This window comes from Ixodes scapularis, unplaced genomic scaffold (assembly GCF_016920785.2).
Source record: "Ixodes scapularis isolate PalLabHiFi unplaced genomic scaffold, ASM1692078v2 ptg000146l_1___fragment_2___debris__unscaffolded, whole genome shotgun sequence".
NCBI lineage: Eukaryota > Metazoa > Arthropoda > Arachnida > Ixodida > Ixodidae > Ixodes > Ixodes scapularis.
The window spans coordinates 320,032-333,461 of NW_024609922.1; positions in this window are offsets into that span (position 1 = coordinate 320,032).

Here is a 13,430-nt window from a genome sequence, read left to right on the forward strand (position 1 = left end):
TTCCGACCATGGAACGTGGACGAACAATTTAAGCAACTTACTGCAACTGTCTGACGAAACGTTCGGAGGCCTATGCACACGCTGGCGACAACCCGCAGTGTGTAAGCTTCCACAGTGAAGGCGTGGGACTTGCTGCACTGCTTCGACGAGGTTGTTGCCAGCGTGCAGAGGCCCCCTAGAGTTTCATCAGACAGTTGCGGTAGGTTGTTTAAACTGTTCGTCCACATTTCATGATCAAAAGGCGTAAAACACAGCTGCTGCGCACACTGCCCGTATACGGTTCTCTCCGATGCCTCCACCGTGCTTTGGCACCGACGACGCTTACCAACATAAAAATGGCGACGCTCTCAGTGTTGCCATATCACCAAGCGATTTTGCATAAGATCTATTGACCCTCTAAGTGATAACGTCACAACATGGCGTCTGGGTCCAAAGAAACCGTTGCTAGGGACGTTGCTATGGACTAATGCATGGAGACTCCACTTGAGGCTAGACTTTTGCTTACAAATAAGTAAATAATTTTTTGTAAGCACCTAACTTCTTGATATCTAATTACGAAGATGTTCTTGTCATCTCAGTGTCGTATTGCAACGATGAAAGCGATTTCTGAAGTAGTACACGCCGCTTTGCTTTCGTAGCAGACGACGCGATAGGTTCGCTGGCCTCTGTTGCAGCGGGCGTCTTCATTGAATTGCGTCGGTAAATGAGCGACAAAAATAAGTGCATCGCCATGGACGTAGAGGCCTCCGCAATGTGCGTTTTTTTTTTTTCTGTGAATGACCGAGCTTAGTTCAGAGGGATGAAAATGCCGTAAAATCAAACCACGCCATGCAGATCAGTTACGACGACGACCTGAAGTGCGTTACCGGCGTAGTGCAGGCCGGTAATGCCTGCACTACGCCGGTAACGCACAAATCGTACGCCTCCAAGGTAAGTCCTTTGTTATTATTATAATTGAGGTTTTCAGGTTATTAAAAAATCATGCCTATCGCCATTTCGCAGTATCCTTTTTTTCTCTTGGTGTACGTCAAACTTTGTGGATGTGCTCTTTTGGTGAAGATCTCTATAAAACCCGCGATGCGAGTACAATCTGTAATAAAGTCAAACTATGTTTTTTTGTTTTATCCAGTTTTTTTTTTGTGCTTGGGGTCTTGCGGGATTCTGAAAAAAACTGCAAGAATATTTCTCCACGCGATGGTTACAACCAGGTACGAAGCACCCTCCCATAGCCGAGCGGTAGCCGAGTCAGCAAACCAAATTTGGGATCTAGACCGATCGACTGAAATGCTTTTCTCACGGGTGCAATGCGTTTTTTTAGCAGCCGATCAACTCGATCGACTCCCGGACTTTCGATAAACCATATTTTGCATCGCACCCCACTATGAAATATTGTAAGTGTCTGAAACTCATTATATTTCAAACAGATGCGATATCAGAATATCCTCTTTACTCATACGATTCAGACGCCGGCGCCGGCTTGGCCGTCGGGCGTGCGGCAGACGGCATACTTCTTGCATTCGTCGTCTGCTGCAGGCATCTTGAGGACTGGAAGATGCAGTCGTAAATATTTCAGAAATAAGTGATTACCGGCACACTTCTGTCGAAACATATATGACATTAAAGCTTTCTATATCTGTGAGTTTTAGAAGTTTAAATCCTACTCCTGATTTTTGAAAGGTCGCCGGGTTGTCGTAGCGAAACCTAGCCACATCTATTTGTTTATAACAACGACCCTAGCAAGGGTTTGTTTGGACCCATGACGTTACACTTACGGAATCAATTGAGCTTATTTGGTTGGTTGCCATCTTTTTTCTTTTTTTTTTAACATGGCATATATCGAAAGATTTAGGCACAGTGACTCATACCCGGTTGATAAAAAAGTAGCCGGAATGAATACCTGAAAGGCGGACCGTTTGTAGTACCAGCTCCTCAGCTAGCAGCGTTTAGCAGCACCCCTTCCGATTGAGTTTGCCGACTGGTATTGTCTGCTATGAATTTTTTTCCAAGCGCCTCAAAATCGTTTCTTTTTTTTTTGCAATGTCTGATATTAAGGAACAGCATGCGGTCGTGAAACATTGTTTTATGAAAAACTGCCGGAAACTTGTAATGTTTCAGAGAGCCTGCAATGAAGATGCTAATATAAAATCTCAAGTCTATCAATTCTTTTCTCGCTTTAAGAACAGTGACCCACTGATCGACGCCCAACCTCTTTCAGGGCGACCCTTAACCTCCTCAACTGATGAATACATTGACAAATTTGGGCAATGTTCACTCCGAGTTTGTTCCTGCAGGTGAAACTGTTAATGAGGTGTTTTACCTGGGAATTTTTGCGACACTTGCGAAACCCAGGAAGGCAGAAATACCCCAATGTGAGGGACAGGGGAAATGATAGTCCTATCACAACAATGACCCAGCATAAAACAGCCCTTTCAGTGCAACAATTTTTTAGCAAAAATGGCTATGACACCGCTTCTCCACCTCCCGTATTCTCAGGACCTCGCTTCCCCGTGTGACTTTTTTCTGTTCGCTGGTATGAAAAGTTTTGAAAGGAAATCATTTTGTGAATGTGTAAGGTCCTTCAAGTCAGACATTGCAAGAAACGAAAAATGATTTTGAAGCGCTTCGGGGAAAAATTCACAATGTGCCGCCAGATCCTTAGCAGACGACACCCGTCGGCAAACTGACTCGGGAAGGATGCCTCTTAGCGCTAATAGAGGCGGATGCTGGTACTACGAACGCCTAGCCTCCTGAAATTTATTCCAGTTACTTTTGGGTACCCCCTCATATTTTTGCTGCTGTTAAACTTCCCAGGCAGCACATTAACGTCAAGGAAACGTCGAAAGAACGTCGAAGATGTCTGGAACGTGACGTCGTACAACGTCGAAGGTCCGGACCAGACTTGTACACGTTACTGAAAAATAGTAAGGAATTACATTTACAATTACTCAAGGCCAAATTGTAATTTATTACAATTACAATTACCCTCTCATAAAAGTAAGTGGCCGTTACCCCAAAAAGTAATCCGCTACTTTCGTGGCGTTACTTTCAACATTTTTGTCCTCAATTAAGAAACAAAGAAAACATTATTTAAGTTCTTATTGGTGCCACCGGCTCCATTTATTGACCTTGAGTATGTTGGGAAACAGCTGGCTCTCGAAAGTCTCGTCAGACATTTTCCGTCATTTCTTACTGAAGATGTCGACTGCTACGCTGAACACCCTTTGAACTGAGGCACTCGATGGGAGTGCCATATTGTGCCTCACGAACATTTAATGCTCTGCATTGAGCTATTTCAGTGAAGCAATGGAAGTAGTATTTAGCTCAAAGATAGAGCAAGGCTTCATCTTTGCAGCCGTTGCCTGATATTCGAGAGTTTTAGTAGAGTTGGTAACAGTAAGGTGATTATTAAAATAATAAATAAGGTTCGACTCGATATTCTTCTTTCTTTGGTTATGAGGAGGTCGAGCCTCGGTTGAGACGTTGGTGAATAAGAGTTTCTAATATATAAATATAAGTAATCGTGAAAAAAAAATAACCAGGACACTCATAACAACAATTAATTAGAACGTTAGTTAAAACAAATAAATGTAAACGCACGTTTGCTGTATGTACTTTTCTTGGTGCCTTTCAAAAACGCACAGAGCACGGGCTGACTGCAGTTTACTCCGATGTTCTCCAGGTAGACATCCGCTGATTCCACGGGCAGCGAAAGGTAGAGTACTAAGTAAGACACACTATGAAAGAAACACTCACGAGTTTCACTCGCTCCTCCAGCCCAGAATATCAGTCTCCGTCAGCCATCATTATGTTTCATTCGTAAAAATATCTGCTTGAGATAAGATGTGTCTTGCTGGGGTAAAAACAGGAAGAAAAAGGAAACTTATTACCATTTTCGAAGTGCTCGCGAAAAGTTGACTCACAAAAGGGTGACTGAGATGCAGATAACCTGCCTGGAGTCCAGAAATGAAGTGGGCTAATCCTAGAAGTTAGACTATAAAAATAACACCTTCACATATTATCACATCTCTTTTAGTGAATTTTAGGGTAGACGGAGCGTTGTCTCGTGTTGTGACATTATGAAAATTTTCGTAGTCACTATAACCGAGAAGGACATTATTAATTCTTGTCGTTGCACTTACTGCCTCGAGCTTGTCGAAGAGGCACACAATCACTAGGTGTCCTCTTCTCCCAATCTTCGATCGCAAAGAAAAAAAACAGGCACTAAAAAAAGCGGATATAACTTGCCCCCCCCCCCCTTTTTTTTCGTAGAAATGTTTATTTGGGTCTTTGACATCGTTGTTAGGGTGAAAAAAAAAATAGGTGCAGGGGCTTGGTGTTGCAAAAAAAGACTGCGGAACTGGAATGCCAAGCCTCCCTTTGCGCTGGTCAATTCGCGTTCACTGCATTCAATTTTACCAAAATGAAAGAAACCTTTCCTTTAGAAGGGGGGGGGGGGGCTGGTCTTTAGAAAAAAGTAACGGATTACAAGAAATCCGTTACGTAAAAAATGTAAGGGAATTGCTTTAAAATTACTCTAGAAAATATGTAATTTTTCCGTTACTAAATTACCGATAAATGTAAGGGATTACAAGTAATTTCGTTACTTGTAACGGATTACGTACAAGTCTGGTCCGGACGTTACCTTCCTTCGACGTCGATGAAGCCTTTAAATGTCCACGGAAAAAGGTGCACAGAAGGTTGAGAAAACGTTCCCAATGACGTTTGTCACACGTGCCATGCACGTCACAGTTGGCCGTTCCGTCCTCCCCCAACGTTCATGATACGTGTGTTTACGACATCCGGACTACCAACAACGTGCACAGAACGTCGAGAAACCACTCCAAATTACGTTCCCTAGGCGTCATGGGGAAGACGTTGTGTTAACCCCCGCCCCCCCCCCCCCCCCCCCCCAACTAAAAAAGTAACAAAAAGATGTACGTTTTGAGTATTATTGCGAAGGCAAGTTGCTCTCATACAATTACGAAGGAAGTAACTAAAACACAGGTTTCGTAAGAACTGTTTATTTTAGCATTTTCAGACTCGAGATGCACTATGGAGCGCCGCCAAAATACGTCCCTGGATGTGGCAGCCAGAAGTATATAAAACAAACAAATAGACCGATCTCACCTCCTAGTTTGACTAGGGCACCGCTACCGCAATGCATCCAGGCAACTTTAGTCTTTATGCACATGCGACAACCTCGCTGGAACTCTGCGCGCGCAGGGCACGAACAGTCTCGTGCGCTGTGTGAACTGAAGTTATGGCGGCGTCACGTATGCGCCGAACGCTTAGTGAGATAAGTCTATTCGCGTAAAGAAATGTACAAAGGATGATGTCACGCTGCGCAGAATGTTCCACCGCTTACCTTGTTTTCTTCTGATTTATCCACTGACGCGCTTGCTTTACCCACCCCATCGCACATATCTGGTACGCTCGCTGCGTGCACGGGAATGGTTTCAGAAGTGGGATCCTGTCCGCTGCGCGTTCTTGGCTGGGAACGTCCGAGGCGTCTGAAGGGCCTTGATCGGAGACTGGACTTGGCGCGCCATTATCTGCACTGCCCCTTCTTTTCTGGGAGGCGTCATTCATATCCTCACAGGCACCCTGATCCGCACAGTAATACCATTCAACGTGTGAAGCGTCATGGCCTTGAAAAAAGTCCGCGAGCCGTGACTCAACACGACGGCGTTTTTGGCGATCACCGACTTCTTCATAGGGGCGACTTGAGCGACTCGGTCTGGACAGCATTACAGAAATCCAATCGCAGCACTTCCACTGTATACAGACTCCAAAAAAAACAAAAAAAAAACACGACAACCTGCCTCGTTGACCCCGTATACGTGACGGCCGGTGACTGCCTTTCGGAAAAAGCTGGACCGGGTTATTAGCCCCGAGAGCGAACACAAGCGTCGCTGCGGTCGCCGCGCCCTGATTGGGTGAGGTGTACAGTGACCGTGACGTCAGGGGGAGGACTCCGCTCCGCGATCTTGCGTCGGCTCGCTTCCCAGCACCGGTTTCCTGGTTTGGCGTTGTGTGCCGCAAGCTCTTCGAGGAGCTGGACTTCGTTTTCCCGGTGTACAATACGTTGAGTTAGGTCGATACTGACGTGCTTCCGTACATTTTATAAGTTTGCTTGTCCCTTTTACTATTAAAATTGGGTTACAAATCCCGAAAGCAATCGGCGGAGGCAATTCCGCCGATGAACCTCCCCGTCTGTCCACACAACACAAGGCAAGCTTGCGAGGGGTTGGTGAAGCGGTGGCGCAAGTGTTTCAGACGCTGGAATTCTGTTCCTCGCATGTTCATGATTTAGGACGACATTATATCCCGCTTTCAAAGCATTTGAAGTGGCATTTATATCCTGGGTTTTTGGGTGGTCGGCAATTTGGTTCGCGACCCCGACTCTGCGCTGCCGCTCGGCATGCGCTAGTTCGTAGATGTTTTAAAGGCCATGTGTCTGATTATCTTTGAAGTGCCCTTGGAACAGGGTTGTTTTACATAAATGTAGTTTCTTTGTGAATTAAATATATAGTTTATACCCATATGCAGGCATATTTCTTACAAGATGCACAATTACTGTAAATCAGTTTATATGGTAACAGCAAAGACGGCCGAATAGCCCCCCGTTGCCTGTATGATATGTATTGAACTGCCCAAAATATGCACAGCAATAGTGCCGTAATTTGGAATGTTTGTACTTTTTTCGTGACATTCTTTATTCCAGTCTTGGGTATTCGGAAAATACACCGTTTAGTTTGAATTGCCATTTCCAATCAAAAGAGACACCGCTGGAGGTCCCCAAAAGCTTCCTCAGCCTCCAAACTGCACTACACTCTAAGGAAAAAGGGAGGGCGACTTAGTCCCTCGGGGGACCAAATGCGCTGCCACCACCATTAGTCCCCTAGGGGAGCAACTGTAACGGGAGCAACTTTTGCGCCCCGTCAGTTAGTCCCTCGCACTAGCACCGTTGGGACTAACTGTTGCACCCTTTCAGTTACACCTCAAGGACTAGCTGTTAGGCCCTTAAACTTGGTCTTTTAGGACCAACTCTTACACCGTTTCAATTGAACCTCGAAGACGAACTGTTAGACCTTTACGCTTGGACCACTGGGAATAACTGTTACACCGTTTCAAATGAACCCCGAGGACTAACTCTTAAGCCCTTGCACTTGGACCCCTGGGTCTAAACGTTGCGCCCTTAGATTTAGGCTTCTGGGACTAAAGGTTTATCCTTTACATTTGGTCCCGAGCTACAAATCTCCGTAACGAAATTGTGGATTTCAGGTTAAACGTAGCTTTATTGCCAGGTAGATACATATCGCATTCCAGGATGAATGAAGTCGAAGTTCCTGGGCGGTAGAATCCACGATAAGGCCAAATTCCGAAGAGTGCACTTGCGTCGACGATGGCTTGGACACTAGGATGTCTGTCCAAGTCGGTCGTGGTCCCAGCACCGTTTACTAGGGCACCGGCAGCTTCTTGCCTGTTAGCGAGAAATTTGGATTATTTGTAACAGGGCAGCGTAAATAGCCAATCGCTTGACAAATATATAAGATATAAGTTTTAACACACCCATAATAAATTTACAAATATGCTGCATAAGTGATAAAATGGTTCACATCCAACATGCGGTCTGTTGACAGCAGACCAGCGCAATATTAGATTTTAGTAGACCGTTCGCTGCGAATTACAGACCCAGCGCGTGCGTGCTCAAACTATGCTTCAAAGTGACGGCACGATCTCCCGCCATCAACGCGAAAGTCTAGTGTGCAATCAAATAAATGTCTCCATTAATGCCGGTCCTCACACGCAGCGAAGCGCTGATGTAGCGCTGCTCACGTGTCATGAGCTACTTTTCGTCTGCCATGAGCATGAGTTTTGTCGGTGCGATGCAAAGCTGGTGACCGATCCCGTCAGCACGCGCTTAGCGCAAGATCAGCGCTATGCCTGTAGTGCTCCGCTGCATGTGTGGACAGGCGTTTATGGTCAAGCGATCCTGCCAGGGTCTGCGAAACACACACACACACAAAAAAAATAAGCCATAGGTAGAACTGGCGTTTCGCTCGATACAATTAAATATGAGGTCTCTGTGCTGCATAATAAAATCAGCAACCATGGTGCCAAAAAGAATAGAGCATGGCGCCCTTTGCAATGTAGAGAACGCGCTCAAAATAAAACACTTTCTGAAGCCGCAGTTAATTACATCGTAAACAGAAGCACTTCGACATAACTTAATCGAGGTCCCTTGGCTTGCGACGTCAGAACAGATCAAGTGCAGTGCTTCAGTACCGCGAATCCAAACCCGATACCGGCATGATCGGAGACGACACAAGGCGACCAGCCTCCGACGAAGGCTGTATTTCGACGAAAATAATCCCTGGAGAAGGGAAACAAGGGGACAAAGGACAAACATAAATCTCCAAACACAGCTAGGTGACTGGTGCGCGACCGAAAAAATCCGCCTGGTCTGGGTATTGAACCCTGGACCTCTCCATTACAAGTGGAGCGCTCTACCAACTGAGCTAACCAGGGGTTAGACGTTAGTAGAGCAAACGGGTTTTATCAGCTGCCACCAGTCGTACACCAACAAGGGTGAAGCTTGTAATTTAATGTTATGATTATAATGCAATTAAATGCAAAGGTGCAAGCGAGCTGGACTAGAATGACGAAAATAATCTCTGGAGAAGGGGAACAAGGGGGACAGAGGACAAACATAAATCTCCAAACACAGCTAGGCGACTGGTGCGCGACCGAAAAAATCTTTCAAGCTTCAACGTACTAAAAACAGGTTCTTTTCAAACAAAGACACTTCTCGTTTTCCCGACGGACCCCATCAGACCAACGCCCGACCCCCCGCGTGAACAAGGAGCAAAGAATGCGGGGTAGGAGATTGGGGGGAGGGGGCAGTGCGCGCAGAAGATAATCTCTTTTCTGGCTCCCACTACAGACGACACAAGGACACCGAACAGCTCCAAGGGCGGGAGACGGTCGCCACTCTCAACACGCCGGTCGAGTGACCTCAAGCAAACACTTTTTCTTTCTTTCTTTTCTCTCTCTCTCTTAAGCATTTTCAACTTTCTCAAGTAACTTTTTTTTTTTTTTTAGTTTGCATTTGTTTTGTATTAGTAGGGTGCTGCCGGGTGTGACGTTCCGGGCGTGGTTCGTTCTTCGTTGTTCATCTGGATTGTTTTGGAAACAGCGACGACGATGGCATCGAGGCCACTGGATACTGCCCCTGAATGTGCTATTTAAGTGGAACGTGCCGTGCCAACATTGGACTACCCAGAAATGTTTGTCACACAGAGACGGAGGCACGTTCCCACCGGCGGTGCGATCTAGTCGCGCGATAACTTTCATCGCAAAAGCGAACATCACGGGCAAAAAGCGACGCGATTTGAGCAGTCGCTTCTCGACTCGACTTTTTTGTGGTGCGATCTAGTCGCGGAGCGGCTGAGCCAGTCAACGGCGTTCGGAGTGAGAGTTTTCGAGAAGCGACTCGCCAACGAAGGCGTTTTACTCGCTTATCGCACACGCCGGTGTGACCATCTAATTTTTTTTTTTTTTGGCGATGCGATCTAGTCGCATCGCGCGACTGCCTATATCGCCGGTGCGAATGCTCAGTTTTAGCGATTGAAGTGACCATTTATTCTGACTGCGAGACTCCGGTGTTAAAAGCGTGGCTTCTACAAGCTGTTAAGTTTCATTTTAAAAAGAAAAAAAAAATTGTTTGTATTTGGAGGTGTCGCGTTTGGATAAATGCACATTTTTTGCGCGAAGGCAAAATACGTAAATGGGACTTGTATAATGTCAACAGATCATTTTTGACGAGATAGTTGGGTGAAGTCGAGTCAACACATTCGTTCACTCGCATTCACACAACGCGTGAAGCTCTACCATGTAATGTCTTAACGTTCGTGGCACATTAAACAAATTCGCCAGTTTCATCCGAGTTTGTCAACACTTTCAGCCGTGCTGGGCTGAGTCTCGCCGATCTCCAAGACAAGCGAAATAGCATCCGTCGTCCTGGTAAACATTTCGTTTACATTCGGGGACTAAATCATACAGATGCTCCCTGCCTGAGGGGGACTAATGGATGCTTTGGCTCGCGCACGCCTATCGGTTGGTCCCAGTCGAGCGCAGTTAGTTCTCAGCTTTTACGCAGGGTACCTAGCTTGAGCCAGACGGTCCTTTCGGGGAGCAACTGGGAGTTCAAAGGACCAAATGCTGCCGTTAGTCCCTTGAGGCCAACTTTTTTCTTAGAGTGTACAGCTGAACTCGCTGACAACAGAGGAAAACAGGAGTAAAAGCAAGCATTCGAACGTCTGTCCAGTTGTATAGATGCAGCACTAGTAGCAAAAAATGTGGAACCAGTGAAGGGCGAGAGTCTGCGTGAGAAAAGCTTCGGGTATTTTAGCTTCAGGACAATTCGATTTAAGTAAAATCTCAATTTTAGGGCTTAAGGGACTAATAACGAGCTAGACATCTTATCTTACGCTTGTTATACATTACTTGGGGGTTGATATAAACAAGCCCACGGATACCACCCGTGTAGTCCATTGAAATACTATGCGAATCCAGCAAAGGTCAAATTCGAGCAATGTATGTGATAAATGCTGATGGTTTTTTTACTTTGCCCCTGCACTTGGGCTGTCTTACTTGTGATTTTCTCCCCATGGCCCAGATTGTATTTAGCATGTTTCTCGAGCAACATGCAGCTTCTGTGCTTCTTCGGCGATCTTGTTTAAAAACAGAGATACAAAAAAGTAGTATACATGGCCTGCCAATTCATTCAGACCATCAGCAGCATTTTTTGTGCGAGATGTAAATCTATAGTGATGCTCCAGCAATTGTGGCCATATTTCTTTATTTTCATATACCAGCTGTGATTCCTGCGTTGCCTGCCCTGTCAACCATGCTTAAAATGTTGGTTGAAGTTTCGCCTGTAGCTACAGGCCATACCTCAATAAAGGCGCATGTAAAATTTACACTTCCTACGAAAAACACACGAAAAAAAAATTGAATAGAAACGAGCGCCCCGACAGCTAGCGTCGTCACAGCCTCCACAGACCGAGCGGGGCGAGTCGGGGAAAAATTCTCTCCTCGCCGTGACGTCACCCCGGTTCGCCGTAAGGGGGCGCCTCGCGAACTTCTCGGGGCTAATAGCGACAGGTGGCAACCTGGCCACTGGAGCACGTAGAGAGCAAGGTAAAACAAAACGCTTGGAAAGAAAACTTAAATATTACAGCTAGCAAGTCAAAGCATCAGAAAATATTACATTACAGAAACTCGCGTCCCGTTGAGGAAAGCGTAATAAACACTTTCGTTAGAATGTTTGCTCGGGCCAAGACCCGACTTGTCGCCCCCGTAGGGCAGCTCGGTGCGGATCTTCATCGCTTGGGGGAAGTAAGTGCCCATTGACGAGGCTTTCCGCTCACCAAGTAGTTGAACAACTTTTATGTACTAAGTCGTCTACATGTTTATGGACCAGGCGACTCGAATAGGTAGTAGTTTAAGATGCGTCCACGATGCCTGGGGAGATTCGTTCTTTCTTTGAGGAGTAATTGATAATTATTTTCATCAAGGGGATCAGAAGCCGTGTAAATCCAGTGTAAGTAAAATTCTGAACGTGTCAAAGCGTTTCCTCTGTATTGAAACTTTTAAAGTACGCGCTACTCATTGCGCGTCCTGAAAACTATGTAAAAACCATGGTCAACCGGAAACAATATACACCTCCGGAAGTTTGGCCATGTGTGTTTTGGTTTACCGCCAGAACACTTTGTATATTAGAACTAACACCAAAAGGATAAAGGACGAAGGCTAATCACTATAACGTGTAAAAATTGCATTCAATTACCCTAAATATATATACATATATATATATATTCGCTCTTGGCGAATGTGCTGGGGCGATGGAGGTATGAAGCTTCTGTAGGTAACATAATGCCATCAGCGGTTAAGCCGGGGGAGACGTTTAGCTTGGAGGGATACTCCTTCAACGAGGACCAAAACCAAAAGGTACTATGGGATGAATTAGGCAAAAAAGAGAGATGATTTGGCGCCTCAAGCTGATTTGGTTGTAGTTCGGTAACCCTTAAGGGCGTTCCGCCGACCGCAACTTTTATTTCAATTTCACTTGGATTTTTCTTTCTAGGCTGACTTGAGCCGGTATGTCGCCTCCCCTTATTCCTCTGTCCATGGCTGGGATCCTCAAGGAAAGTGTGACGGAACTCCACGGAAACAGTTACGAAGTGTTTAAGATCCTACTCAAAAGACAAACTGCACAAAAAAGTGGTAAATTGAAAGAAATATCAAACTTTTAAACGCGCTTTAGCAGGAATCGCACAACGACCCTACGATTGTGAGCTCGACATTCCAACACCGTGCCATGTTCATATCGTAACCTTCACTGTCGCAGCCGCTTGCGGGTAAGCGCAAAGCTAGCTCGGCTTGTCTTTGCTGCGGTGAACTTTGCTAACTCTACAAATACCGACGCCGATCGCAAGCGTTACGGCGTTCGGCGTTAGCGTTCGAACAGTTTTGTGAGAAGAACCAAGAAACACAGTACGTGCCCACCATTATATAAAAAAATAACAGAGCATAAAATAAGATCAGATGCTACGAAAAAAGAAAAAAAGCACACACACAATCTGCAATGACTTTTGTAAACCTCAGTGAATGGCAAGGTAACACATTCTTTGTATACCGACGTTCTCTGCATAAAATAAAAATATATCAAGCATTTTCCTATCCAGGTTAGTTCATAAAATTTTAACAAAATAGTGTGTAGAGTAACTTACCAATAAAATATTATCTTCGAAGCTCTGAGCTCTGCAGGTGCCAGATGTTTTAGACTTTGATTATGAGCTTTATGGTTTTTAAGAAGATTTATATATAGTGGTGACGGAAACAAGCACACAAAAACTGCATGTTCGAAAGGTTTGTTGCACTTTTTATTGTGCACATTCATCTAGAATGTTAAATAAGTAAAGAGCATGCTTCTCTTGTGGGCGGAGGTCGGCGACTCACAACCGTCATAGATCAATGTTTTTTTTTTTGTATTCTTAGATACCCTGAAAGCCGAAGTTTATAAAAATTCCTGCTTAACAATTGGAAAATTGTATGTCCGACAGCAAATAAACAATAGGGAAAAAGGAAGCGAGGTATACGCACTAGGCCTATTCCTGGATCCTAAAAGATTGTTCGATAGAAGCGGCATGACTTTGATGAAATTACATCAATCGTCCTGATATAGGTAAATTTACTTTGCAATTAGTCCAATATACTTGTGTCGTACACTTTTGAGCTGGGCTCTTTCACTTGCAAGAAGCTTCGCAGCAATAAATAAATGAATTAAATAAATAGAATGTAAATAAATAAATAAATAAATAAATTATGACACGTATGCTTCGTTTCATGTATGCACTACCGTT